Raw genomic sequence first — 25733 nt, forward strand, 5'->3', positions numbered from 1 at the left:
GCTTTGGCACAGTCAATAAAGTAGATGTTTTTCTGGAACTCTCTTGCTTTTTCTATGAGCCAATGGATGTTGGCAATTTGATCTCTGGTTCCTCCGCCTTTTCTAAATCCAGCTTGAACATCTGTTGAAGCCTGGCTTGGAGAATTTTGAACATTAGGTTGCTAGTGTGTGCGTCTTCGCACACGTCTTGTGTAATTGTGTGGTAGTTTGAACATTCTTTGGCATTGCCTTTCTTTGGGATTGGAATGAAAACTGACTTTTTCCAGTCCTGTGGCCACTGCTGAGTTTTCCAAATTTGCTGGCATATTGAGTGCAGCACTTTGAGACTATCACATAGCTCATTAATCCTGACCATCACACTATGAGTTTAGGTACTGTTATTATTCCCATGTTGCAGCAGAGGAAATTAATGCCTAGGATGTTTAATCAATGCTGTAAACAGAAAAAAAAAAAAGCTTCAGCTGGAAATTGAGAGAATCTGGGCACTTGTTGCTGCACTAGGGAATTTGGTTGTAACAAACAGAAAACCTGTAGCTTGTCAACTTGGGTTTTTGAAAATCTCACATCACCATGGTGGAGTGAGTATCAATTTTAGTTTGCAAAGTGAAATGAGCAATGGAACTGTATTCTCTGGAATTCGATCTCATTGTTAACTTGGAGCTCCCACTCTGCCAAACTGGCAGAAAAATTAAACTAAGTTCTTTCTGCAAATTATCTTCTGTCCTGGACATTTGTTATTGTTTCTGGCTGCTGAGTGAGTTCCCTTCTCAAGTCTGAGGAACCCTCATGTTTACAAAGCTGAGCTCACCTCCCACTTCTGCTGAGGGAGAAGCACTAAATAAGTGCTTCCCCAGCCTCCTTGCAAGTTCCAGATTCTGTTGAGAAGCTTGTGAAAGAAAAGAATGCACAGGATCCATTCTGACTGTAGTAAAAGCAGTGGTCATATCTAAGTAGAGGTAGAAGCTGTTCTGATGTCAGTGTCTGATGTCCAGCATGGTTTAAACTACAGTGTCTGTGCCCAGTGCTGGCCATAGGAGGGGTCACCTTCAGACCAGACTCACAGTTCAGTTTTAGTTTTTAGGCTATTCTGACTGCATACGTGTGTGCTCAGTAGCTCAATCATGTCCAACTCTTTGCGACCCCATGGACTGTAACCCACCAGGCTCCTCAATCCATGGGACTTCCCAGGCAAGAATATTGTAATGGGTTGCCATTTCCTTAAGGATCTTCGCAACCCAGGGATCGAAGCTACATCTCCTGCGGCTCCTGCATTAGCTGGCAGATTTTTTTTTTTTAAACCACTGAGCCACCTTGGAGGCTCTTCAGATCTTCTGAGAGAGTCTGTGAGCTTTAGTGATTGTGCTAGTTGCTCAGTTGTGTCTGACTCTTTGCAACCCCATGTACTGTGGCCCACCAGGCTTCTTTGTCCATGGTATTTTTCCAAGCAAGAAAACTGGAGAGGGTTGCCATTTCCTCCTCCAGGGAATACTCCCAACCTAGGAATTGAACCTTCGTCACCTGCTTAGCAGGTGGGTTCTTTACCACTGAGCCACCAGGGAAGCCCACTTTGTATTGGGGTATAGCCAAGTAACAACACTCTAATAGTTTCAGGTGAACAGCTAAAGGACTCAGCCATACTTATGCGTGTATCCACTCTCCTCCAAATTCCCCTCCCATCCAGGCTGCCACATAACACTGAGCAGAGTTCCCTGTGCTACATGTAGGTCCTTGCTGGTTATCGATTCTAAATACAGCACAGTTTAAATGTCCATCCCACTTGCTGCCCCTCTAATGGGCTACAGGAAGTGAGGTAGAGGCCTCCCACCTCTGTGAGACCACAGACCATCCTTCTCTCTTTTGCTTAAATTCATCTTCTCCAGCCTGGAAGAAGTCTCCTCCTGTTCTGGAGAAACGCCCTTTCCTACATATTTCAATCACTATATTAATACTTTGGGTTTGTCTTATTTTTCTTTTTTTTTCCTTTTAGTAGAAAAATTGGTTTGTTTTCAAACCAACTCTCTATTTTAAAAGTCACAATTGTTAACTGCAGGATTTTGGGAAAAGAGTGCCCGGAAACCTTAAGGACAACTTGTGTTCTGTCCTTAAAAGCGAGGAAGCGAGCGAGGCAATGCAGGGAGAAAATTCTCCTTTTCCAGAGAGTGACATCTTACAGGGTGTATGTCGGGGCTACTGGCAGAACTGGTCCAGTATTTTGACCTCACGCCCTGACATTTATGCCTCTTCCTGCTCCACAGAACCTATGTTCCTCCTGAACCAAACCGTCACGGACAGAAGCCATTCACAATTCCCAGGAAATAAAAATGCTGCACTCAGAGGCCTTGAACCCGGCCATTGAGACCAGAGGTCCTGGCTCGAAATGGCGACCCCGGCCCCTCAGCCTGGGGCCGTGTGCAGAGGCGCCGCCCTCGGCACTCCGCCCAAGATGGCGGCGGGGCTGTGCGCTGAGGCCCTGCGCCTGCGCTGTGAGCTGCAACCGTGAGCCGCGCAGCCAGCCCCGCCAGCGCCCCGCCGCCTCCCCTCCGCGGGTGAGGCCTCACAGAGCAGCCCGGCCCACCGCCTGTCCGGGAGCCTGTCTCTAGAGCGGAAACTCCAGCCCCTCCACGCCTTCATCGGACAACGAGGCTTTCCTCTGCGTCTTGACTGGGCGTGTCTCCTTCCATTGTCCTGAGTGTCACAGGGCAGGCGGACACTTGAGGTAGAACTGGCTCCGGAGGGTTGTAACAAAACCAGGTAACATGTCTCCAGCACCTCTTTGCCCCCACATTTCTCTGCATAGACAATTGTTTTCTCTGTCTGATGTGTCCCTTATTTACTGGTTCTTAGAGACAAAATCCTAACTGCCCTTAAGAAGAAAAGGAGGGATGTGTCTGACTCCCCACTTCCACTGCAGGGAGCACAGGTTCCATCCCTAGAGAGCGAACGAAGCTCTCACAAACCAAAAAAAAGGAGGTGGTGCGGGAGTACATCCCAGGAGCTACGTAATGTTTTAACGTCTTTGTGTGCTGATAGATTCTAACTAGACTTACCTTGGAATTCACTTTTCCTGGTGGCTCAGAGGTTAAAGCATCTGCCCGCAAGGCGGGAGACCTGGGTTCGATCCTTGGGTTGGGAAGATCCCCTGGAGAAGGAACTGGCAACCCACTCCAGTATTCTTGCCTGGAGAATTCCATGGAGGGAGGAGCCTGGTGGGCTACAGTGCACGGGGTCACAAAGAGTCGGACACGACTCAGCCACTTCACTTCACTTCACTTTGAAACATAAAGAAGTATCATATAGCTTTGTTATGTAACTGGAACTGACATAGTGTTGTTGGTTAATTACACTTCAAAAACAAACTCAGAAAAAGAGATGTTTTCTCTCTATTTTCTCTCAGGAAGGGTTGAGGGGAGGGGGAATTGAATGAAGACAGATGAAAAGTACCAACTTCCACTTGTAAGATAAGTAAGTACTAGGGACGTTCAAGACGGATAAGTATAATTAATGCTGCTGTGTGTTTTATGTGAAAGTTGAGAGTAAATCAAGTTGAGAGTAAATCTTGAGTTCTCACCATATGGAAAAATATATATCTTTTTATTTCTTTCATTTTGTATCTCTATGAGATGATGGATGTCATTAAACTTACTGTGGTCATCATTTCATACTTGTAAGTCAGTCAATATGCTTTACACCCTAAACTTGTACAGTGCTGGGATATGTCAGTTATATCTCAATAAACATGAAAGGAAAAAAAGAAATGAAGAGAGGGAATCCCCATTGGCAGGTATAGCTACTATTTGAATAAATGTTTTGAGAAATAGTTTGGCCATTTAGGGGAATTTCTATAGACAGAGTCCTTATTTTATGGGGCCTTATGTTTTGATGGAATAATTTATTGAAAACTTGAGATTCTGAAACTCTGCAGTATCACCATACTCTTCTTCAAGGAGAAGATGCATTTCCTAAGAACTCTGGGTTCTTATTAACCTCACTTGTTCACTGGTTTAGTAACAGGAATGGTTGCTTCTGAGGTGGCATTAGTGGTAAAGAACCCGCCTGCCAATGCAGGAGATGTAAGAGATGTGCGTTCGATCCCTGGGTCGGGCAGATCTCCTGGGGGACGGCATGGCAACCCACTCCAGTGTTCTTGCCTGGAGAGTCCCCATGGACAGAGGAGCTTGATGGGCTACAGTTATTAGGGTTGCAAAGAGTCGGACATGACAGAAGCAAATTAGCACACTTGCATGGGTGCAGAGGAGAAATTTTCAAGTGCCCAGAAATAAATGGAATGATAATCTTAATGTCATTTTAAATTTAAGTGGGCTAGAAATTACCTATGGGGATTTTGTCCTCTTATACTCTCTCTCTTCTCTTTCTTTTATCTTGAAATGGTAGTTTTCAAGGGTGTCTTCATTCTTTCAAGGACGTTTATTGAGAATTTACCATGTGTAAGACATTATGCTAAGCAGTGGCTTTATGTATATAATAGAACATTAAACAGGTTAGGAATAATGGGGTGTAAACATAAAGCAATTTTATTTTATCTCCCACTATCACTTAAAACTTTATTGGGCTGGGAGGGGTTTCCTCTGCCCTTAGATGATTTTTCTTGATCATTTATGTTAATAGAAACTTTTGCAGTTGCTCTAAGTTACTAAACACAGTTTTAGTTCTGAAATTAGAAATTTTTTTACTTCAACAGAATCTGTTTAATTGTATTTAAAAATTTTTTTGTTGAAATATAGTTGATTTACAATGTGTTAGTTTCTGCTGTCCAGCAAAATGAATCAGTTATACATATACCCACTCTTTTTGTGTGTGTGTGTGTGAAAGACTTCTTTGCCATTTAGGCCATTCAGAGTACTGAGTAGACTTATCCGTGCTATCCTGGAGGAGGGCATGGCAACCCTCCTTGCAGTTTTCTTGCCTGGAAAGTCCCATGGACAGAGGAGCCTGGTGGGCTACAGCCCATAGGGTCGTAAAGAGTCAGTCACAACTGAAGCGACTTAGCATGCATGCATGCACCTGTGTGGTATATCGGGGTTTTATTAGTCTTCTATTTTAGCCATATTAATAATAGTGTGTATGTGTCAATCCCAATTTCCCAATTTGTCCCTCCCCTCCTCTCCCCACTAACCACGAGTTTGTTTTCTGCATCCATGACTCTGCTTCCATTTTGCAATTAAGTTCATTTGTACCCCCGTTTTTTTATATTCCACATCTAAGTGGTATCATATGATATGTGTCTTTCTGTGTATGGCTTACTTCACTCAGTATGACAATGTCTAGGACCTCCATGTTGCTGCAAATGGTATTATTTGCCTCATATAATAAGCCAATTTCTGAACTTGACTTAAATTAAGATCTCCTTCCCTTAGACAAGCTGTCCAGGAAGGTCTACATCCAGTAACGAGGAATGTGGTCACCCTGTTTCATCCTTCACTCTGTAGTCACACATCTGTCCAAAGGGGCTTCTGACCTTAGAGAATGGGGATGGAATTGAGGTTGGGCGAGCAGGGAAGTGACTGTCAGCGTTGTGAACTGCGTCCATGGTCTCTGGCCCCAGCAGATGGGTACGCTGACTCTTTTCCCTCTGAGCACTATCTTGTGTTCTTTGGAGATTCTTCTCCCCTTGCTAGGAAACTCACACAAGAACCTTTCTGTTTCTGTTTGATTAGTTCTTGCTCAGGGGTCAAGGGTTTCCCTGGAAGATGCTGTCCCTTTCTCAAGATATCCAAACCCCTCTTTGTTTGGAGGGTTAATAGGTAATTCAGATCCTTAGGTCGCACTGTCTACATGGGAACGTGCTCACATTGGTCTCATGTTCTGCTCTGAGGTCCTGGAGAAACAATCCCGTTGGTCATGAACCCTCCCCTGCAGCTTCAGGAAGCCAAGGTTTTGACTCCTTCTCCAGGCTGAGCCCCTCGTCTGCCCTCTCCCCTTCCTGTTTTCCTTCGATCCATGTCTGAGCCCTGTTTATTGAGACAGAAGCTCCCCCTGGAAACATGCATCTAAATCACTCCGTCTCAGAGTTAGCCATGTAGTTTCTCTGGGTCTTCATTTTTGGTTTGGGAGGAAATACTCCTTGGAATGCCAGTGAGGGAACAAAGGGTGAGGGAGCCAGCCTGAAAATGCAGAGTGATTGTTCAAGACCCGCTCCTGCCACACAGCTTGATTAGAGGGTCATCAGAGGTTTTGCTAAGGGTGTTGTTTTTGCTGGCGCTGAAGGATAAGTTCGCCTCTGAGGTAAAGTAAAGAAAAAGGATGTTCTTGACAGAAAGGATAGGGCCCCAAAGGGAAGGTGTCTGAAAGTACGTGAAGCGTTTGTGGAAACGGCTGCAGCTTTAGGGAGTGTGGTCGGGAAGATCCTTGATGAAGAAGCACTTAGTCTGTCAAACAAAGGGGTTTGGCATTTACCCAGCGGTCCCTAGGGACGCTTGGGAGGTTGTAAACAGGGAGGTGATATGTTCCTAAAAGACAGTGACACCTAGGAAAAAACTGCCAAAAGATGTGTAAGGTATCTATGGAGAAAATGACAAGGCATGAGTGAAGGACAGAACTGGGCCCTTGAAAAAGAGAAATCCTAAAGCCCTGGGCTGCCCATTCCAACAGCTGTGTTTGTTGGCCTGATTTTCATGTCTCTCTCCTCTGTCGATTGCTTTTCTGCTAGACGTGGAAAGGTAAGGAACGGGAATAAAACTTATCCAACTACTTCCTCCTCCCTTCTCTGCTTCTCTTCAGTGAGCTGTTGCAAAAGTTAAAACGAGACAAAGCAAGACCATTTGGGCTTTAGAAGTAAGTGGAAAAAGGAAAGTTGTCAAGAAGGATATGTGTTTGTATATTCACTTGTAAAAAAGTGAATGAATAAACAGTAGAGATGGTGGAGTTAGTATACTCATGGAAACAAAAATTGGAGGAATATGCAGCAAACTGTAAATATTAATGTTTTGGTGTATTTTCAAGTATTATATCTGAAATACAGTATTTTTTATTGAAGTATAATTGCTCTACAATGCTGTGTTAGTTCCTGCCATACAATAACGTGAGTCTGCTCTGCACACATATAGCCCCTCCTCCTGGGCCTCCCTCCCGCCCCCCATCCCACCCCTCCGGGTCAGCACGGAGCACTGGGCTAGCTTTCTGTTACACGGCAGCCTTCTGCCAGGCGTCTGTCTCACACGTGGTCGTGTATACGTGTCAGCGCGGCTCTCCCGGCTCTCCCTTCACGGGTCACCCACTGCATTGTGTCACGTGTGTTAGCTCTCTTTGTACCTGTCTTTTATCTCAATCTATCTATGTAAACTCTGTGAGGGACTTTTCCTAGAAGAGGCTCTGATACATCGTAGGAATTCAATGCGTATCTGTTGAATAAGGGAGTCTATACATTATATATATATATATGTACATATATAGGATCCTTTACTTATAAACAAACAACGATTTTACTTTCGTGTAACAAGGGTTGAGTTCTCAGCCTCAGAACTTTGAAATCCTGGGAGAGGCAGCTTCGTTTGCGAGGCTGTGCTATGCGTTGTAGGATGTTAAATAGCATCTCTGCTGCTGCTCAGTCGCTCAGGCATGTTGACTCTGTGTGACCCTGTGGACTCTAGCCCGCCAGGCTCCTCTGTCCATGGGATTCTCCAGGCGAGAGTATTAGAGTGGGTTGCCATGCCCATCTCCAGGGGATCTTCCCCACCCAGGGATCAAACCTGGGTCTCCTGCATTGCAGGCAGAATCTTTACCAGCTGAGCCACCAGGGAAGCCCCTAATAGCATCCCTGGTCTCTGTTCATTAGATGCCAGTAACTCCTCCCTCCGGAGAAGGCAATGGCATCCCACTCAGTACTCTTGCCTGGAAAATCCCATGGACGGGGGAGCCTGGTGGGCTGCCGTCTATGGGGTCGCTAAGAGTCGGACACGACTGAGCGACTTCACTTTCACTTTTCACTTTCATGCATTGGAGAAGGAAATGGCAACCCACTCCAGTGCTCTTGCCTGGAGAATCCCAGGGACGGGGGAGCCTGGTGGGCTGCAGTCCATGGGATCGCTAAGAGTCGGACACGACTGAGCAACTTCACTTTCACTTTTCACTTTCATGCATTGGAGGAGGAAATGGCAACCCACTCCAGTGCTCTTGCCTGGAGAATCCCAGGGACGGGGGAGCCTGGTGGGCTGCCGTCTGTGGGGTCGCACAGAGTCGGACACGACTGAAGCGACTCAGCAGCAGCAGCAGCAACTCCTCCCTCCCTGCCTCCAGCCAGTGGTGGCAACCGAAACTATCTCCAGATGTTGCTCAATGTCCTCTGGGGGTCAAAATCCTCCCCCTTTCCCTCGCTGAGAACCACTGCCGTGGGAGAAACTCAGAGTCAGGTGCCTCTTAATCGTTTTAAAAATGTGTAGCGCATCATGAGGTAAATGGCAAATTTCGATCTACTACTGTGCTGTTAGAGGGGAATGAGCTGAAAACTCTGTCATGGATTCTCATACTTTAATGAGAGTTACTCAGGTCTCAGCCCCTCTCTACATTTTGGTTTTCTTGTTTAGTATAAATGCAATCCAATTTAATCTGCATATAAACACATCCATTGCATATTAAAATCAACATATTATAAGCATCAAGCTGAATGCTTTCTTGAAGGAGCAAACTAAAAAAATTCATACATATTAATATCACAGATAAGCCAATTATTATATGAAGTAGTAAATAAAAAAACAATATGATTAATCTAAAACTGGGAGCTTCATAAAGCAAAATATATGATATTAAGATTAGACTGCTTTGGAAACAGTATTATGAATCCTTGCATTTTACATGTAATTTGTTTAAAATTAATTTCCCAGTGTGCTATCTTATTTTTGTTTCACCTAGACCTACACTAATAAGTTTTATGAAACATTGATATTACTTAAAATCACAGCGTGGAGAAGATGCCATTTCTCTACTCTTAATTGAGGCAGAACACATGGGTTAGCTTCACAGTTCACAAGACCCTGAGGACCTGCAGGTATGCTGGGATTTTTGATTATCTGCTGGAAGGAAGCAGTGATGCAGCTCACCGGTTTATGAAACAATCAGCATTATTGTTTACATAACAACAACAGCAATAATCTTTACAATAAAGAACACAATTTTTGAGCACTTACCGTGTGCCAAGCCCTTATTATGACTGTGCGTGTGTGTGTGCGCGCTCATTTGCTCAGTCGTGTCTGACTCTTTGTGACCCCATGGATGGTAGCCAACGAGACTCCTCTGTCCATGGGATTTCCCAGGCAAGAATACTGGAGTGGGTTGCCATTTCCTTCTCCAGGGGGTCTTCCCAACCCAGGAATCGAACCCTGGTCTCCAGGCAGATTCTTCACCACTGCACCACCTGGGAAGCCCCAGGTGTGTTAACTCTTTGAGGGCAGGGTCAAGGTTTGTTCTTCCTTTTCTCCTCCAGAATGCAGGACACATTGCTGGTACTTCAAGAAATACGAAGAAATAGGATTCAGTTTTACCTTGGTCTTGCCCCGGGACTTCCCAGGCTGTGATCTGCACTTTCCCGTCTGTTCTTTCCAGCCAAAGACCATCATGTTCGAGCCACAACCCTATGTATCTCATGCCTTCTTACACTTGAAGGTCCATCACAACCTTCGCCTCCTCAGTGAAAACTACTTCTGAGCATCCCCTGGGCACTCAGTGTAACAGTTTAACAGTTTTCTCTTTTTAACCTTTGAAACATCTTATTATATTTGTAGCCTTTTTGCAACCCACTGTAAGTTTCTGTATTGATCTGTATTTTAAGAGCCTCTTCTGGTGCTTGGAACATACTGGGCAGGTAATATACGCTAGCTGTTCTTATTACATGCTTGTATTGTATATGTGTGCCGGGGGGCATGCATTCAGATCCCTACAGGGTCCATCCAAATCCTAGCAATGGACTTTAAGCAAGTCACAACCTCTTTGAGCCTCAGTTTCCTCATCTGTGAAACTGGATCATAATAATACCTACTTCATAGAGTAGATGTACAGATTAAATGCACTTAAAATATGTAAAGGGCTTAGAAAATTGCCTGACTCATTGAGTTGTTACCTGTTATTTTTATAGAAGTGTTAGCTGTTATTTTTATAGAGACCTATTAATGAAGTGAATCAAGCTGAAATTGAGAAATTTTTTTTCCTTGAAGCACGTGAATTGCCTGATCTGGCTTAATTTCCCCAGTTTTAAAAGAGATGCGGGTATAAGGGATATTGCTCCTATTTCTTAAGCTCACTGTAAGGGAAACAGTAGCACAAGTGTGATGATAAATGGTAGCCGAGACTCAGCCTCTATGCAGAAGACATTAGGGAGCGGTGGGGTCTGGGAAGAAATGGAGGCACCCATGCTGCCTGAGGGGGCAGCCACTACGCAGCTCAGCCGTTGTGCTGTGGGAATGCAGACCTTATGTTATCAGATTGTCAGGTTTTTAAAGAGAAGCCCAAACTGAAGGTTTATAGGAAGTCTCCTAGTTTTTAAATGTTGGCAGCCAAATAAGTAAAATTCAGTATTTTCTGCAGCTTCCCCGGTGGCTCAGTGGTAAGGCATCTGCCTGTCAATGTGGGAGACCCAGGTTTGATCCCTGGGTCAGGAAGATTCCCCTGGAGATGGAAATGGCAACCCACTCCAATATTCTTGCCTGGGAAATCCCATGGACGGAGAAGCCTGGTGGGCTACAGTCTATGGGGTCACAAAACAGTTGATGATGACTTAGCAACTAAACGCACAGACACACACACACACACAGACACACACACACAGACACACACACACACACACAGACACACACACACACGATATTCTCTGCTGTGTGACAAGACTGTACAAGACCCTGCATCTCTAGCCTCGCTCGGTCCCTGGGCCACCAGTTTGCAGGCTCTGTCTCATCTGACAACTTCCTCTTGGGTTTGAATGTGACCTGCCCACAGAAGATAGGCAAATAGATGTGAGTGGAATCACATTTTGGTCAAAGAACTCTGGAGCCTTTTCCATACATAAAATTCGGCTTATGATTTTTCTTTTAATAATCCAAAGGCTATCCCCCATTGTTGCTGTGTTTTTTTTTTTTTTGTCTTTGTGTGCACATTGGTAACATGCCCTGAATGCAGAAAAGCCATAAACTAGGTCATTTCCTTGGACAGGGAAATTCTCTGAAGCAAAAGCAGCAAAAAAAAAAAAAATCCATCATTTCCTACTACAGAAGTACATACTTTCTCTCCAAAACCTACACAGAGTTTGACACAATAAAAAACCACGTCTGACCAAAATGCTAAATTCATGCAGTTTAAAATTTTTAATCACCTTAAGCCGAATCCTAAATCGGTTTTCCAGCAAGAACACAAATCAACTGCTTAACTTCCCTTAAGAAAATGCTGACCTCTACAAGAAACACAGTTATTTGTTTTTTATTTTTTTCTCCTTCCCTTCTGGATGTTTGTGGGTTTTTTTATTTTATTTTATAGAATTTAATAAAGGATGAAGTAACAAATGAGGAGATAAAAATATTCCTGAACACTCTAGGGCAACTGTGGGTTTGTAAACAGATATTGTAGCCAGTCCCTCAAGTCACATCAGTATTTGACTTTATAATTCAAGCTCTGTTTATTACTAAATTTAACTTGTATCTGTGTGTCTCTCCCTGAATTCAAGTAAATGGCAGCCGGGGACTATAACATGCCAAATTATCCGTTTCATCGGCGCTTCTGTCGATTTATGCATCTGTCGGTGCATTGATCTCTTTTAACGTGGTCTTTCAAGGAAGACATTTCTATATCGTTGTTTCTTATTCCTCCTTGTTTACGGAGAGCTGGTCCTCCCCTCTCTTTCAAATTGCGCTCTCTTCTCATCTACAAATGTTCATGATATAGATATATTTTTTATTATTCCCTCTAACCTTTCTTGTTCTCATCTCTGTCTTTTATGATTTCGACTGTGTCATCAGAAACTGACTGCTGAGGCTGCCAGTTAGCCTTTGTTAGCCCTGGTCTCAGCCTCTGCATGCGCGGGCAGGACTGGAGGGCAGGCCCTGCTTCGTGTGCACTGCTTGTCCTCACGTGGAGATGCACCACCGCCGAAGGAAGAGCGGGAGATGGACCCTGATGAGCTGCTGATGAGCTTCCTGTTGTGAGTGTGTGGTGGCAGGGTGGTGGGGGGTGGGCAGCTCGGGCAGGAACGAGAACCAAGTCCTGACCACCTGCCTAACTGACCAGGGCCCTTTTCAGCTCCTCACCAAGGTATCAGTGGTTCTGAAATGCTTCCCAGCCTAATGCTGGCGACCTGTGTCGGTGAGTGCAAGTGGTGGGTGGGTGGGGGAGCACCGTGACAGAGATAACCCACTGTTTTCTGCCCCCTGGGTTCCATCTGCCCAGCTGGCCTCTGTCAAGTGGCTCCCCTCCCTGATGACTGTTTCAGGGTACCCTGCGGGGTTCAGTAAGTGAGACCGTGACCCTGGGTTCAGCGTTTAAGGGGGCCCTCCAAAACTCCATCATCAGCATCAGTATTTTAATGGGGTATTTAAAAAAATCAAGATGAATGTAAAGAAATCCGCAATGAACAGAATATCAAAAATTCTCATGAAGACAGGGTCCACACAGCTGCTGTTTCTTGACTCCTTAGGCGCCAGGATGGCTTGGCTCTGCGGTGCTGTTCCTGATTCTGTCTTTATTGAATGTTTTCATACCCTTCTTGTGGAGGGGAGTGCTGAGAAACTGGGTCCTCACAGTGCCCAGGTGTGCTGTGTGATGTGGGAGGGCCCCCTGGGTGCCCTCTGACCAAGGGGCCTCGGAGTTCCCTGGCACCCCTGTGTCTTACAGAGTTCCTGTGCCCAAAGCATCTTCGGTGTTTACTGGTATTTTCTCAGTTCTCCATCAGGCTTGTGGACGAGAGTCCAACAAGGTCTTGGCCAGAAGACCAACCCAAGAACCCCGAACAATGCTATATTCAGGATCATGCCTTCTTTGGAGACTAAGGCTTTTGTACAGAGCTAGTCTCGCTGTGTTTGAACGCCTGTTCCCTTGGGATGGCTTCTCTTCCTGTTCTTCAGGCTCCCTGCAGGTCTCGCCACCTGGGAATCAGACGTATCCATTGCCCTCATCACCTTCATCACTGTCGGTCCACATTTATTGAGGGCAAAGGGCACCATTTATCGTTTACTCCTCACCATAGCCCTGGCTGGTGGGGTCCATGGTTATGTGCCTTTTGCCACTGAGGGAGCTGAGCACCCGAGGAATAAGTTTGCTGGCACCCTCTTGCTTGGAAGCAGTGGGGCTTGGGCTTGAACCCACCTCCCCCTCATTCTAGATGCTGAGCTCCTAACCTCTTGAATTTGCCCTGTAGACTTCTGTAAAGTCTCAGGAACCAGGAGGCTTTTCTACAACTTTATTTACTCTACGCACACAGAACACACACTCAACATTGCCAACATTCTGGTACTCTGCCCCTGGTTAAAGTTCAGTTCTTGGCCATACTGGTGATTTTAAGGCAGAGAAACTGCCATGAGAGACTTCAACCCAGTTACAGAATGAAACATCTTTATCAGTTAGGGTTATTGGCCATAAGCAAAAGCAACTGATTCTGGTTAACTTAGATAAACCCTGGACTTATTAAGAGAATACTGGCTTCTCGTGAGGCTTCCCTGGTGGCTCAGACGGTGAAGAAGCTGCCTGCAGTGGGGGAGACCCAGGTTCAATACCTGTGTTGAGAAGATTCCCTGGAGAAGGGAATGGCCACCCACTCCAGTATTCTTGCCTGGAAAATCCCGTGGACAGAGGAGCCTGGCAGGATACAGTCCATGAGTTCGCAAAGAATCGAAAGAGACTGAGTGACTTTTCACTGGCTTCTCACAGATCAAGAGTTAAGAGTCTCAGCTTTAGGAACCACATAACAACTGGTTCCCAAGCCCTTAGCCCTGCCTGTTTAACTGTTTGCCTCTCTGCACATTTGTACAGAGAGGAATATGTACCTGAAATGAGAGGGCCACCAGGGAAATTCAGTAAGAGTTGGCAAATCCCTCCAATGAACATCTTAACTTGGAATCATAGCCTTTCCTCAAATAATAAAATCTAATGAGAGGCTGAATAAGTTGCCTATGATCACAAGCCTATACTAATCCCCATTACAGAGATGACAATCTTGAGACCTACTGTGGTTAAGTAACTTGCCTAAGGTTTCAGAACCAATAAGTGATAGAACCAGGATTTGAACCCCAGACTATCTGCCTTCAGATAAGTATCTGAAAAATAGAGCTTTTTAAACACCAAATCTAAAAATACATCTAGAAACTTTAGAAAGTTTAAATATATCTTTAAATTTGTGTCAAAATACATACCCTGTGCTGTCTGACTGAGGGAAATCATTTTGCTCTCATAACGACCTCTTCATTTAATTCTTACAGTGCTGCTTAAAAAAATTCTGTATGTATATATTATCCAAGAGTTTTATGAAAAAAAATGTTCAGAACTACTTATATTTACAAGCAGTATTACCTTTTGGGATGTAATTTCTAGAAGTTTACCATCTGTTATGGAAAGGAATTGAGAAGTTTCAAAATGTTGCTTAGAATATGGCAATTTAAGTATATCTGTGAGTGTAGGACAATTATCAGCATTGGCTTTCTCAACTACCCTGAAATCTCAGTTTCCTGGCCTCAGCAACCCAACCAGGGGTGGAAATGGGGTACTGATGACTCACCTGCATCGTGGCCATTACCTGTGCACTGACACCACCCCGCAGCTCCTGAAACCCACCTTCTTCCTCAGGAACTTATGAGCGTCCCCGTATGGGGTCACCCATAGATGCACGGGGCTTCCCTGATAGCTCAGCTGGTCAAGAATCTGCCTGCAATGCAGGAGACCCTGTTTTGATTCCTGGGACAGGAAGGTCCCCTGGGGAAGGGATAGGCCACCCACTCCCGCATTCTTGGGCTTCCCTATGGCTCAGCTGGTAAAGAATCTGCCTGAAGTGAGGGAGACCTGGGTTCGGTCCCTGGGTTGGGAAGATCCCCTGAAGAAGGGACAGGCTACGCACTCCAGTATTCTTGCCTGGAGAATGCCATGGACAGAGAAGCTTGGTGAGCTATGGGCCCACCCATATGGGCTATGGGTGGGCAGTCCATGGGGTTGCAGAGAATCAGATATGACTGAGCGACGCTTTACCAATGCCTGTAACATAGTGAAGCACTTGATCAATGTAAACTTTTATTACAAAACACTGACACACACTCTTTTTAAACAGAAGTGATACTATAGACTTGTGAGTCTGTATGTGCATCTAATCTTGAATTATCAGGTGACTTATTCCTGGCTTGTGTGCATATATATGTACCTTGGAGTTGGTAAACAAATGTGTATACACATAACATCTGTGAGTCATATTCCCCTCCCAGTGCCTATGGTCTTCATTTTGAAACGTCAGTTATTTCACAGCTTCGTGGGTGCACGTGGAAGTGTGTCTGAGCATTCTTCGACCTTCTTGATCAATAATGACCTAGTTTTATCCTGAGTAGCTTTATTTCCCTGCATTGATGTGTGAACATCTGTGAGTCTTCTCAAGGAAATGAGATCATAGTAACATCTGGAGATTGCAATGAGATGATTGCTCTGAACTAAATCTCTTTGGTCCTTTCCTATTCCCATCACTTACATTCATTGCTGTGGCTCACCTCTGGCAGAAAGAGGAATGGCTCTCCTGTTTAACTCTCCAGAGGCAGGAGGGGAAAAAATAGGAATATCTAGTAGTTACTGAAAACTCCCCACGTGGAAGTACTTTATTGCTGATTCCTTACTCCCCTGCAGAGTCTGAGCCTTTATCCCCACCATCGCTAATTGATACATGAAGAGACTGGCAGAGTGAACACTCTGACGGTGAATACACGGTAGGGCCAAGACTGCAGTTCCGATGCCCTATGTTCGGTTCTAGAGCTTGCCATTGAAGAAAAATAAACTTTGATTTTCAGGATAATTTTAGATTTCCAGTGGGTTTACAGAGATAGTATGAGCCTACTGTTTTTCACCATTGCATTTTACTGTCTCCTGAGACTTAAGATTTTACTAAACCATGTCAACTTTATCCCAGCTCAGCAAGCTTCTTTTTAAATTGAATTAGTTGATTATTTTTGGCTGTGCTGGGCCTTTGTTGCTGCGCAGGCTTTTCTCTGGTTGCAGTGAGCAGGGGCTCCTCTTCCTCACGGCGTGCAGTCTCCTCGCTGCAGAGGCTTCTCTCGTTGCTGGGCACAGGCTCCAGGGCGTGCGGGCTTCAGTGACTGGCACGTGGCTCAGTAGTTGGGGCTCCTGGGCTCTGGAGCACAGGCTCAGTAATTGTGGCCCCGGGGCTAAGTTGCTCCGTGGCGTTTGGGATCTTCCCGGATCAGGGATCGAACCCGTGTCTCCTGCATCGTCAGGCAGCTTCTTCACCACTGAGCCGTCAGGGAAGCCGTCACCTAACTTCTTACCTGTAGCTCTGATCTCAATTAGAGGCTCTGATTAACTACATCTGAGGCCCCGTTGGAGAACACAATGCAAGGTTTATTCTTCTAGTTCAACAAACGGTGATTAAGTGCTTTCTGTATGCCTTGCGTGGAGTTAAGGACCAGATGGTGAGGCATGCAGTCCTGCTGATTGTCCTTTGGGGAAATAGATGTTGTGTGTGTGCGCGCGCGCACACACACACACACACACACACACACACACACACACACACACACACACACACACACACACACACACACACACACACACACACACACACACACACACACACACACACACACACACACACACAGCTAAGTGTAAGTCTGCAGGGAGAAAACGCTGAGAGCATCTGACAGTGGAGGCCGACCTGGTCTGTGAGTCACCGTGCAGAGAAAAGCAGGTAGGAATCATTTCCCTTATGAGGCGATATTTGAGCTGATACTTTGCAGGGCAGGGCTTCCGTGGGAGGGGAGGACTGCACAGGCAGACAGGACATCTCCACACAGACTCCGGCGTCTGCCATCAGCTTTCTTTTAATGAAAGAAAGGCTCAGAAAGGTGAAAAATATTGCATTTCTTAGAATGCCTGTGCAGGTTCTTTTAATTCTACAGTCTCTTCTTTAGGTTTTACCCTGTTTGTGATTTTACCCCTTGGCCCATTCTCTCCTCCCTGGAATTAACCACCCTGTCCTACATCTGAGCCCTGGACATACTCCTATAACCTCACAATATTTTAATTATTTTCCTGGAAGTATCCATCTCCTGTACTCTAGTGGTTCCTCCCTGAGGAACAGATCTTATTTCTCCTTCACATCTGCAAATAATGTGTGCGTGGCGTTTATTGAGCACCTACTATGCATCAGCACTCTGCTGAATCTTTTCGTGTAATATTTTATGTATTCCTCGGGGCAAACCAGGGAAATTGGATTATTTACACCCTGTCACTCATTTAGCAACTATTTCTTCTGCATCACCCACTGTGCAACCCTATGGGACTCTCCAGGCAAAAAGCCTGGGGTGGATTGCCATGCCCTCCTCCAAGTAGTGAGGTGTGGCCATATGACAATTCTAACCAATAGAATTGAGTAGAAGTATTCCGGGCACTTGTAGGCCTGGTGCATAAAACTCTGTCTGTGATCTTTCATTGGATGGAGGTGCCTCTTAAAGGTGGCAGCTCCCTATCATGCTGACCCAAGTGACAGCATGGAGCTGAGCCTCCTCCTTTCCCAGCTAGAGACACCCGAGTCTAGAACCACTCAGTCCTGCATTAGCAAGGAACAAGTGGAAACTGTGTTTGAGTCATTTTATGTTTTTTGCATCAATTTGTGCCATCAGCTAGAGTTGCTCCAAGTAGTACAGTTCTGTTCTTCTTCTTCTTTTATAGCCGTTCTCCCATTTATTAAGCCTTGACCAAGGTCTGTACTGTCTCCTCTAAATCCTGGCTGATGGGTGGTGAGGAGCAATCCATGATGTCCACCTAGATTTCTTCTGTCCTGGGTTCTGCCATCTCCTAGAGTGATGCTCTTGGCACTGTCAAGCCTGGTTCATGACTGCTGTCTGTAGACAGGGATGCCCAGTTTTTTATTTGTTTCATTCTCACTTCCACTCATACACTCTTGTCCAATGTGGAGTCACATGGCCACAAAAGGCCCAAAAGGAGGCTGGGGAATGTATTCTCAGCTGGATGTCCATGGGTCCAGCTGACACGCAGGGACTTCTGTCTTTAAAAGGAAGAAAGGGAAGATGGCTCCGGGGGACAGTTTCCTGTCTTTCACACACATGATGATCACTCAGAACTTGCAGCCAAGACTAAATTAAGTCACTTATAGCCCCAAATAAGCAATTCATTAAAATATCTTTTCCCTCTTTTTAAGTGTAAGAAATTGTATTTAATTTAGAGGTGCAATGTTAATAGCCAGCAGTTATTGACAGCTTGAGGCTTCCCAGGTGACTCCGGGGTAAAGAATCCACCTACTGATGCAGGAGACCCGGGTTCGATCCCTGGGTTGGGAGGATCCCCGTGGGAAGGAAATGGCAACTCACTCCAGTATTTTTGCCTGGGAAATCCCATGGATGGAGGAGCCTGGTGTGCTACAGTCCACGGGGTTGCAGAGAGTCAGACACGACTGAGCACGCGCACCACCGCTGAGAGCGCCTTATGTGTAAGAATCTGGGTTGAGTATTGCGTGTGTGTTAGCTCACTGAAGTCTCATAGCACTGTTTCAAATAAAGTGTTATTTCAATTAACATTTTATAGGTGAGGAAACTGAAGCTTATGGAGGTTAAGTGATTTGCCTAAGGTCTAAAAGTTAGGAAGAGCCAGACTCGTGGTTCAGCCCTAGAGAGCCAGACTCCACCAGTGCATCCACGCGACGGGGATAAGAATCATCACTCCCTCAGGGTAAATGTGAAATACGTATCTGGAAGAGAACGCAAAACAGCTTATTTACTTATTTTTTTGTAATTTAAATGTAAAAGTCTGCATTTAAAAAAAATCTAAAACTAAAATTTGCCGAATTCCAATATATGGCAGTTAGGTCCTCTAATTTTTTTTTCTAGGTAAGAGTGCTTGTAAAATAAATCAAATGTACAGAGAATCAATACTTGAAGTCTCTCCTCATCTCTCTCATGACTCCCTGCACGCATAACACTCATTTCTTCAGAGCAGGGTTTGGCAGACTATGACACGGAGGCTGCCTCCAGCAGCCCCATTGCCCTGTCCATTTCTGTAAGTAAATTTTATTGGGACCCAGACACAGCCTTTGCTTCATATTGTCTATGGCTCCTTTTGTGCTGCAAGGTCAGAGTTGAATAGTTTTGCCGAGACTGTGTGGCCACAGAAATAGAAATACTCGTTATCTGTCCCCGTACATAAAAAGTTTGTCAAGCCCTGCCCTAGAGCTGATCAATGTTTGCATTTTGTTATCTATTATTTCAGGCTTTCATGTTTTTGAGTATGTGTGCATATGTATCCGATTGTACAAACACATCTCTCTACACATAAACACACACATATATGTATGCATGTATTATTGTTCAGTCCCTCAGTCGTGTCCGACTCTGTAGCCCGCCAGGCTCCTCTGTCCACGGGATTTCCCAAGTAAGAATACTAGAGTGGGTTGCCATTTCCTTCTCCAGGGAATCTTCCTGACCCAGGGATCGAACCCACGTCTTCTTGCACTGGCAGTCAGATTCTTAACCAGCTGAGCTACCAGGGAAGCCCATGCATATATATGTACACACATACGCCCAGGCATACACACACACACACACACGCACACATATATTTTACCTTAAAGGAGTCATACTATGTATATTGTTATACATAATATATCTTGGTAATTTTTCCGTATCAGTGCCTATAAGATTCCTCTGTTATTTTGAGGAAAGCATATGGAATCATGGTATAGATGTACAATAATTTATTTGATCATCCCCCAGTCTACTGATGAAGATAAAACTTATTTTCAATTTCTGTCAGCCATCTTGAAGGACTCCCCAGAATGTCTTTGTAAACCCAATTGTGGCCGCCATTTGCTTAATTTGTAACATGTTAAGTCTTTGTAGCAGGAGGCTAACTTCATTCCATGTTAAGAGTTTCTAACTCACAGTAAACAGGATCAAAAATACATTCTGCATTTCAGATCTTAATTATGCACTTAATTAAAATTCCCATTGTCAGTAAAAGGTAAGGACTATATTAGATTGCGGTTGTTGGCATCCTGATTAATATACATATAAGCTTTAAAATCTGTTGTTACATTATGGTAGATTTTCCAGAAAGAAACATGAAGCTTTAAACTGCATTTTAAAAAAGACAGAAGGGGATATGAACTCAGTGGAAGAAATCCAGCTTATTCCAGAGCAGATGATAGCTATATATAACGGAAAAGGGAGCCAAAAGTCACACCTTAATTTGCGTGTTGTTTAAAGGAGGCAGGTTCTTCTCTTTCTGAGAATTAGAACTGGTGCAAAACCAGGGGATGAAAAAGTGCCAGGTATCAAATTCCGGGATTAAACTTGCATGCAAATTTCTATTTTACAAAACCAAGTAACCAAGTCTCACCAGCCTAAAGGTGAGGTTTCGGGGGGAGCACCTGCTTGGCTTCTCCCCAGACCTCCCTGCCCTTGCAGGTCACATTTTCCAACATGAGGACCTTACTTTCCGTGTTTTTTTGACCCTACAATATTCCCCTTTGTTCTGAGACTCATCCGTGGGCTTGATGTGAATTTTCCACTTTGTTTGGTGCGTTTCCATTTATAAGCTGTGTTTTTCTCACCTTCTCTGCTTCACGCTCAGTTTATTTCCCCTAAAGATCAAGAAAATGACTGTGAAAAGTTTGTTTCACGTTTTGAGGTGGCCTCAGTTCTTCCGCTTCTGTTCCCTGGAAGCTACCCCCCAACCCCAGCTCTTGATTTTCGGGTTTTTTTTTTCCTATTTCAGTTTTCGGCCACAGTGACTCTTTAAAGCTTTGTCTTTTTTGACGGCTAGTGTTGTCTTTGCTCTTTTAGTTTGTTGTCTTCCTTTGCTCCTTTGTTCTTTTTTTTGTTCTCTCTGACCTATTGCTTCTCTGTGATTGTCCTTATACCTTGAATAATTTTGAGGTGCATATTAAACATCTCAGGCAGTGAGTGCTTGCTTTCTCCTGATATCTCCCTTTCTTTCTTAGGAACTGGGACCTCCGAGGTTCCAGGCATGTGTCTCTGAGAATAACATGACATAGCCCTGGATTTAGTGGGACTGAGTGTGACCATCTGACTGATTTCTGGCCAAAGGGATGTGAGTATAAGTCCTCTTTGCCACTATTTGGGGACATTTTTGCCCAGAGAGGCCACTGGCTGCTTGCTTGCTGGAATGTGGTCATGGGGTTGGTGATAGAGAGGTTCCTTTGGACCTGGGCATGGAAGCTGTGTCTTGACCCTGCTAGACCTGATAACCAGAGACACAGGTTAACACGAGCATCTCAGTAAGGTCAGGAGATAAAAGCTAACACCACCAAAGACCAGAAAATATTGCCAGATACTAGTGGGTAGATATGATTATATGCTCAAATCTCTTAGTCCTTGAAGGTTGCCCAGGGGAGAAGGAAGGAGTGTGTGTGTGTGTGTGTGTATGTGTCTGTGCATGCAGAATCCTAAATTGATTGTGGGTAACCCCAAGAGATGGCAGTTATCTGAACGTGATTACATTTTCTGCTATTAGCTATATTGGGGATTTGAGGAAAAAATGAAATTTAAGTTATACAGTTTAAGAAAACTATTTCTTTCATACTCAAATTTGTGTTCTGTGGAAATTTTGTGCACTGTGGGAGCCTGGGCTCACGTGGGCGACTGGGGATCACTGCTGAGCTTTAAGCAGGGCTGTGACACCGTCAGGTCTGTGTTTTCTCCCAAAGTCTTTTTTCTAAGAGGCTGTGGCCACGTGATGTTCACGGATCACTTTCATCCCCTCGTGGAAATGTTCAACTGTCCTACATATGTCACTACGTTTTTGCAGAGTCAGATGGTCTTTCCTGAAATATTTTCTATTGTCATCATTTGTGATCTCCACTATATCCCTGTCTTTATATATTTTTCTTCAAAATAGGCTCCCGGTCCATTTCTGGAGAGAGTGTTTAGAGTCTCTGGGTCAAATTTAAGAACTGCAACTGACTTAGTCACTCAACTGACAAGGAAAAGCGAAAAAAAAAAAAAAAGAGTATGCCTTTCATTTGAGAAATAAAATGTTAAATATATTACTTTTGCATCCATCTTCTTTCACTTTTATTTGTTCATAAAGTGGTAGTATAGTGCTATTAAATAATTTTTTTAAATAGGGGATAAAAAAGCATTCACAATGACCTAACTCTGGGTTTTTGTTGATGGGAACAAAAACTGAACTGAAACAAGCTGAGGTGGAGAAAGCACACATGGGCTCCAGTCATGGGAAAATCCAGGAGTAGGGCTGGTTTCAGATAAGGTTTCAGATAAGGCTGGATCTGGAGATCCCACGAATGTCCACCAGCATTTGTCCATGTCCCAGTTCTGTTTTCCAGTGTGTGGGCATTGTTCTTGAGCAGGACAACCCTTGGAACCGCAAGATGACCATGGGCAGCTCCAGGAGTGGGCACCGTGATTTCAGCAAACTCAGCCCTGGAGGATCTTCTTGTTCTTGATATAAAAGAAGAAAAAAATCCTAGGCAGTGATTCTCATTGGTTCCCTTGAATGAATCACCATGGGCAAGGCAATGAAGTGATGTGTGGGGGCCAGGTCTGGGGCAGGTACCCTGTTTTTTATTTATCCTTTTGCACGTGCTTCTGTTCTTAGCACAATAGGATATTCACATTCTGTGTTTGAGGAGATCTCTAGAACCCTTCTCCATCTCATGACCAGTTCTGCCTTCTTGCGGACGATTGACTTTTCAGATTCCTCAGTGGTTCCTCTTAGCTTTCAGGCTAAAACCCTCATTTCTTAAGTGATATATTCGTATCTGCCTTACTTTGGATTTGGGGGTGGGCTAACTCAAGGGACCACGTGGATTAAAGATGATGGAAAGGTAGTTCTCTCTCCCTTAAATCAGAGTGTTGTGCCCAGAAGGATAAATACATGTTGAGTAGGGAAAATCAATAGAGGGCCGTCAAACTTAAATTGCATTCTCCAAGCACAAGGACTGCTTCCATTTTCTGTGTTTCTTTTCTCTATTTTCATAAATACTGCACATTTATTTAGTTATAATTTTAATGTAGGATAGACTGGGCCTTAGCAAACTATAGCCCAACAGCCAAATTTGGCCATGATTGCCTGTTGTGTTCAATAAAGTTTTATTGGCACAGAACCATGCCCATTCACTCACACGTTGTCTAGAGTTATTCTGATGCTACAGCAGCACAGTTAGTAATTGTGACAGAGACCACATGGTCCTTGAGCTCTAAAACATTCACTACTTGGCCCATTACAGACAGACTTTGCCATCCTTGGTATATACTGGAATTGGAATTCTGCTTTTTTTTTTTTTTTTTAACTTAACAGTTTCTTGTGAATAATTTCACGTTTTCAGAGTCTTCATAACTGTTATAAATTTTGGCTACAGAAACACTTCCATTGGATTGAGTGATTCTCCTTTACTCATATGCCCCCAGGTAGAGAGCAATACTAAAGGTTTCCTGTAGGAATCCACTCTTTTCATGCAGGTGAATAAAATGTGGTTTCTTTTTGGCTTTCTCCATGGTCCTCTAAGCTTAACTCTGTTGAAGCCCATGTCAAACTGTAATTATGTTTTCCTTATTATAAAATACATGAAGTGTAGACACAATGATTCCTTAAGCATCTTATTCTTAATATCTAGCACAATGAAAGGTACTCAGTTAAGGATGTTGTTTACTACCTGTGAATTAACAAATTCTATTGCTGGTAGTGCAAATCAAGTCATCTGCAGCCTTATGCAGAACCTTCTGTGGTTGGTTCTTCCATTGCTCTGAAGATAAGAGAAAAAAATGCCTAAACATGAGGTATAGGTCTTGTGTGGTCTGGCTTTAACTTTCTTTACACCTGGCTTTCTGTGCTCTGGCCATGCTGGTCTGGTTTCCATGCCTCCAGTGCCCCATGCTTGTTCCTGCCTCTGGGCCTTTGCACATGCTGTCCTGAGATTATTTCCTAAGACAGACTATGTGTAATTCTTCCTATTCCATAATAGGAAGAAAGTGACTCAGTGGTAAAGAATCCCTCTGCCAGTGCAGAAGATTCAAGGGACTCAGGTTCCATCCCTGGGTTGAGAAGATCCCCTGAAGAAGGGCATGGCACCACACTCCAGTATTCTTGCCTGAAAAATCCCATGAACAAAGGAGCCTGGCTGGCCACAGTCCATGGGGTCGCAAGAGTTGGACACAACTGAGCATGTGTGTGTGCACATGTGCGTGCACACACACACACACACACACCCTCTCTACAGATTTCATCTACAAATCGTTATACAAAGGATTTCACTCACCAAACATTTAAGGATTACCATGTGCCAGGGACTGTTTTGGAGACTGAGACATCAGTAAATGAGACAGGTGCAGTTCTTTTTTTTAATTTAAAGAAAATTTTTATTTTATATTGGAGTATAGTTAATTAGCAATGTTGTGTTAGCTTCAGGTGTAAGCAAAGTGATTCAGTTATGCATATACATGTGTCTGCTCTTTCTTAAAAAACCTTTTTACTTTATATTGGAGTATAGCCAGTTAACAATGTTGTGATAGTTTCAGGTGGATAGCAAAGGGACCCAGGCATACATAACACGTGTTATCCATTCTCCCCCAAGCTCCCCTCCCCTCCCGGCTGCCACATAACACTGACCAGAGTTCTCTGTGCTGAACAGTAGGTCCTTGTTGGTTATCCGTTTTAAATGTAGCAGTGTGTCCTCGTCCATCCCAGACTCCTTAACTCTCCCTTCCTGTAGGAGATAGGTGCAGATCTGACCTCATCAAGCTTCTATGCAGCGAAGGCATCAGAGAAGTCCATCAGTTATAACACAGAGTGACAGGTGGAGGTGCTGGAGAAGAGACAGCGTGGGGGCAGAGGCGAGGCCACCTCTCCAGGTTGCGGAGCTCAGAGAAGACTCACGGGGTGTGCTATCAAAGATGCCCCAAGATGGATGCAGATTTGGCAGGTAAAGGGAGGGAAGTATGCCCTCGGTTGAAGCAGCAGCATTTGCCAGCCCCAGAGGAGGGGTTCTGAGAGGATTTCTGGGTTTGTTGGAGAGCCCAGCGGTGGTGGGATGCCCCTGGAGGACCAGGCCAGGTCCCCCGTCCTTGCTCTCAGACGGGAGGAGGTGGGCTGGCCTACGGGCATTCTCTGTGTCTCACATCCCACTTCGGTTTCCCTTGACTCTTCCAGTCCTTCCTGCTTTCACAGCAATCCCATTGTTAGGGTACAGGCCAGGACTAGCGTTTGAATTAATATCAAGCTTATTTCCCGTAAACAATGACTTAGGTTAAGGACTGGCTGGTTTTTTTTTCTGTAAATAGCCAGAGAGTAAATATTTTAAACTTTGCAGCCCATTCCCATCTCTGCCACAAAGACTAGCGCCGAGCCCTAGGCTGTATGTAAATAAGTGGGTGTGGCTGTGTTCCATTAAAATTTATTTAGAAGCAGGTTTGGCCAAAAGGTGTAGTTTGCTGACCTCTGACTTAGATGATCAGCAACATCTTTATCTATGTCTTGACTTACTATTTGGGAAAAAGAAAAAGAAACCATTTATCAGTGTTTTTCAAATGGTGCTTTGTAGTCCCCTG

General features: G+C 44.4%; 1 long non-coding RNA gene across 1 annotated transcript; it reads right to left on the reverse strand.

Annotated features, from left to right (window-relative positions):
- Nucleotides 1–1634: 1634 nt before the first annotated feature.
- On the reverse strand, nucleotides 1635–25078 carry LOC122681960. Its single transcript, XR_006337165.1, has 3 exons — nucleotides 24816–25078; nucleotides 21039–21044; nucleotides 1635–1714 (listed from the first exon to the last, which is right to left on the reverse strand). It is a non-coding gene; the product is annotated as an uncharacterized LOC122681960 (long non-coding RNA).
- Between the last annotated feature and the right edge of the window lie 655 nt (nucleotides 25079–25733).

The sequence above is a fragment of the Cervus elaphus genome, chromosome 23 (genome assembly GCF_910594005.1).
Source record: "Cervus elaphus chromosome 23, mCerEla1.1, whole genome shotgun sequence".
Taxonomy (NCBI): Eukaryota; Metazoa; Chordata; class Mammalia; order Artiodactyla; family Cervidae; genus Cervus; species Cervus elaphus.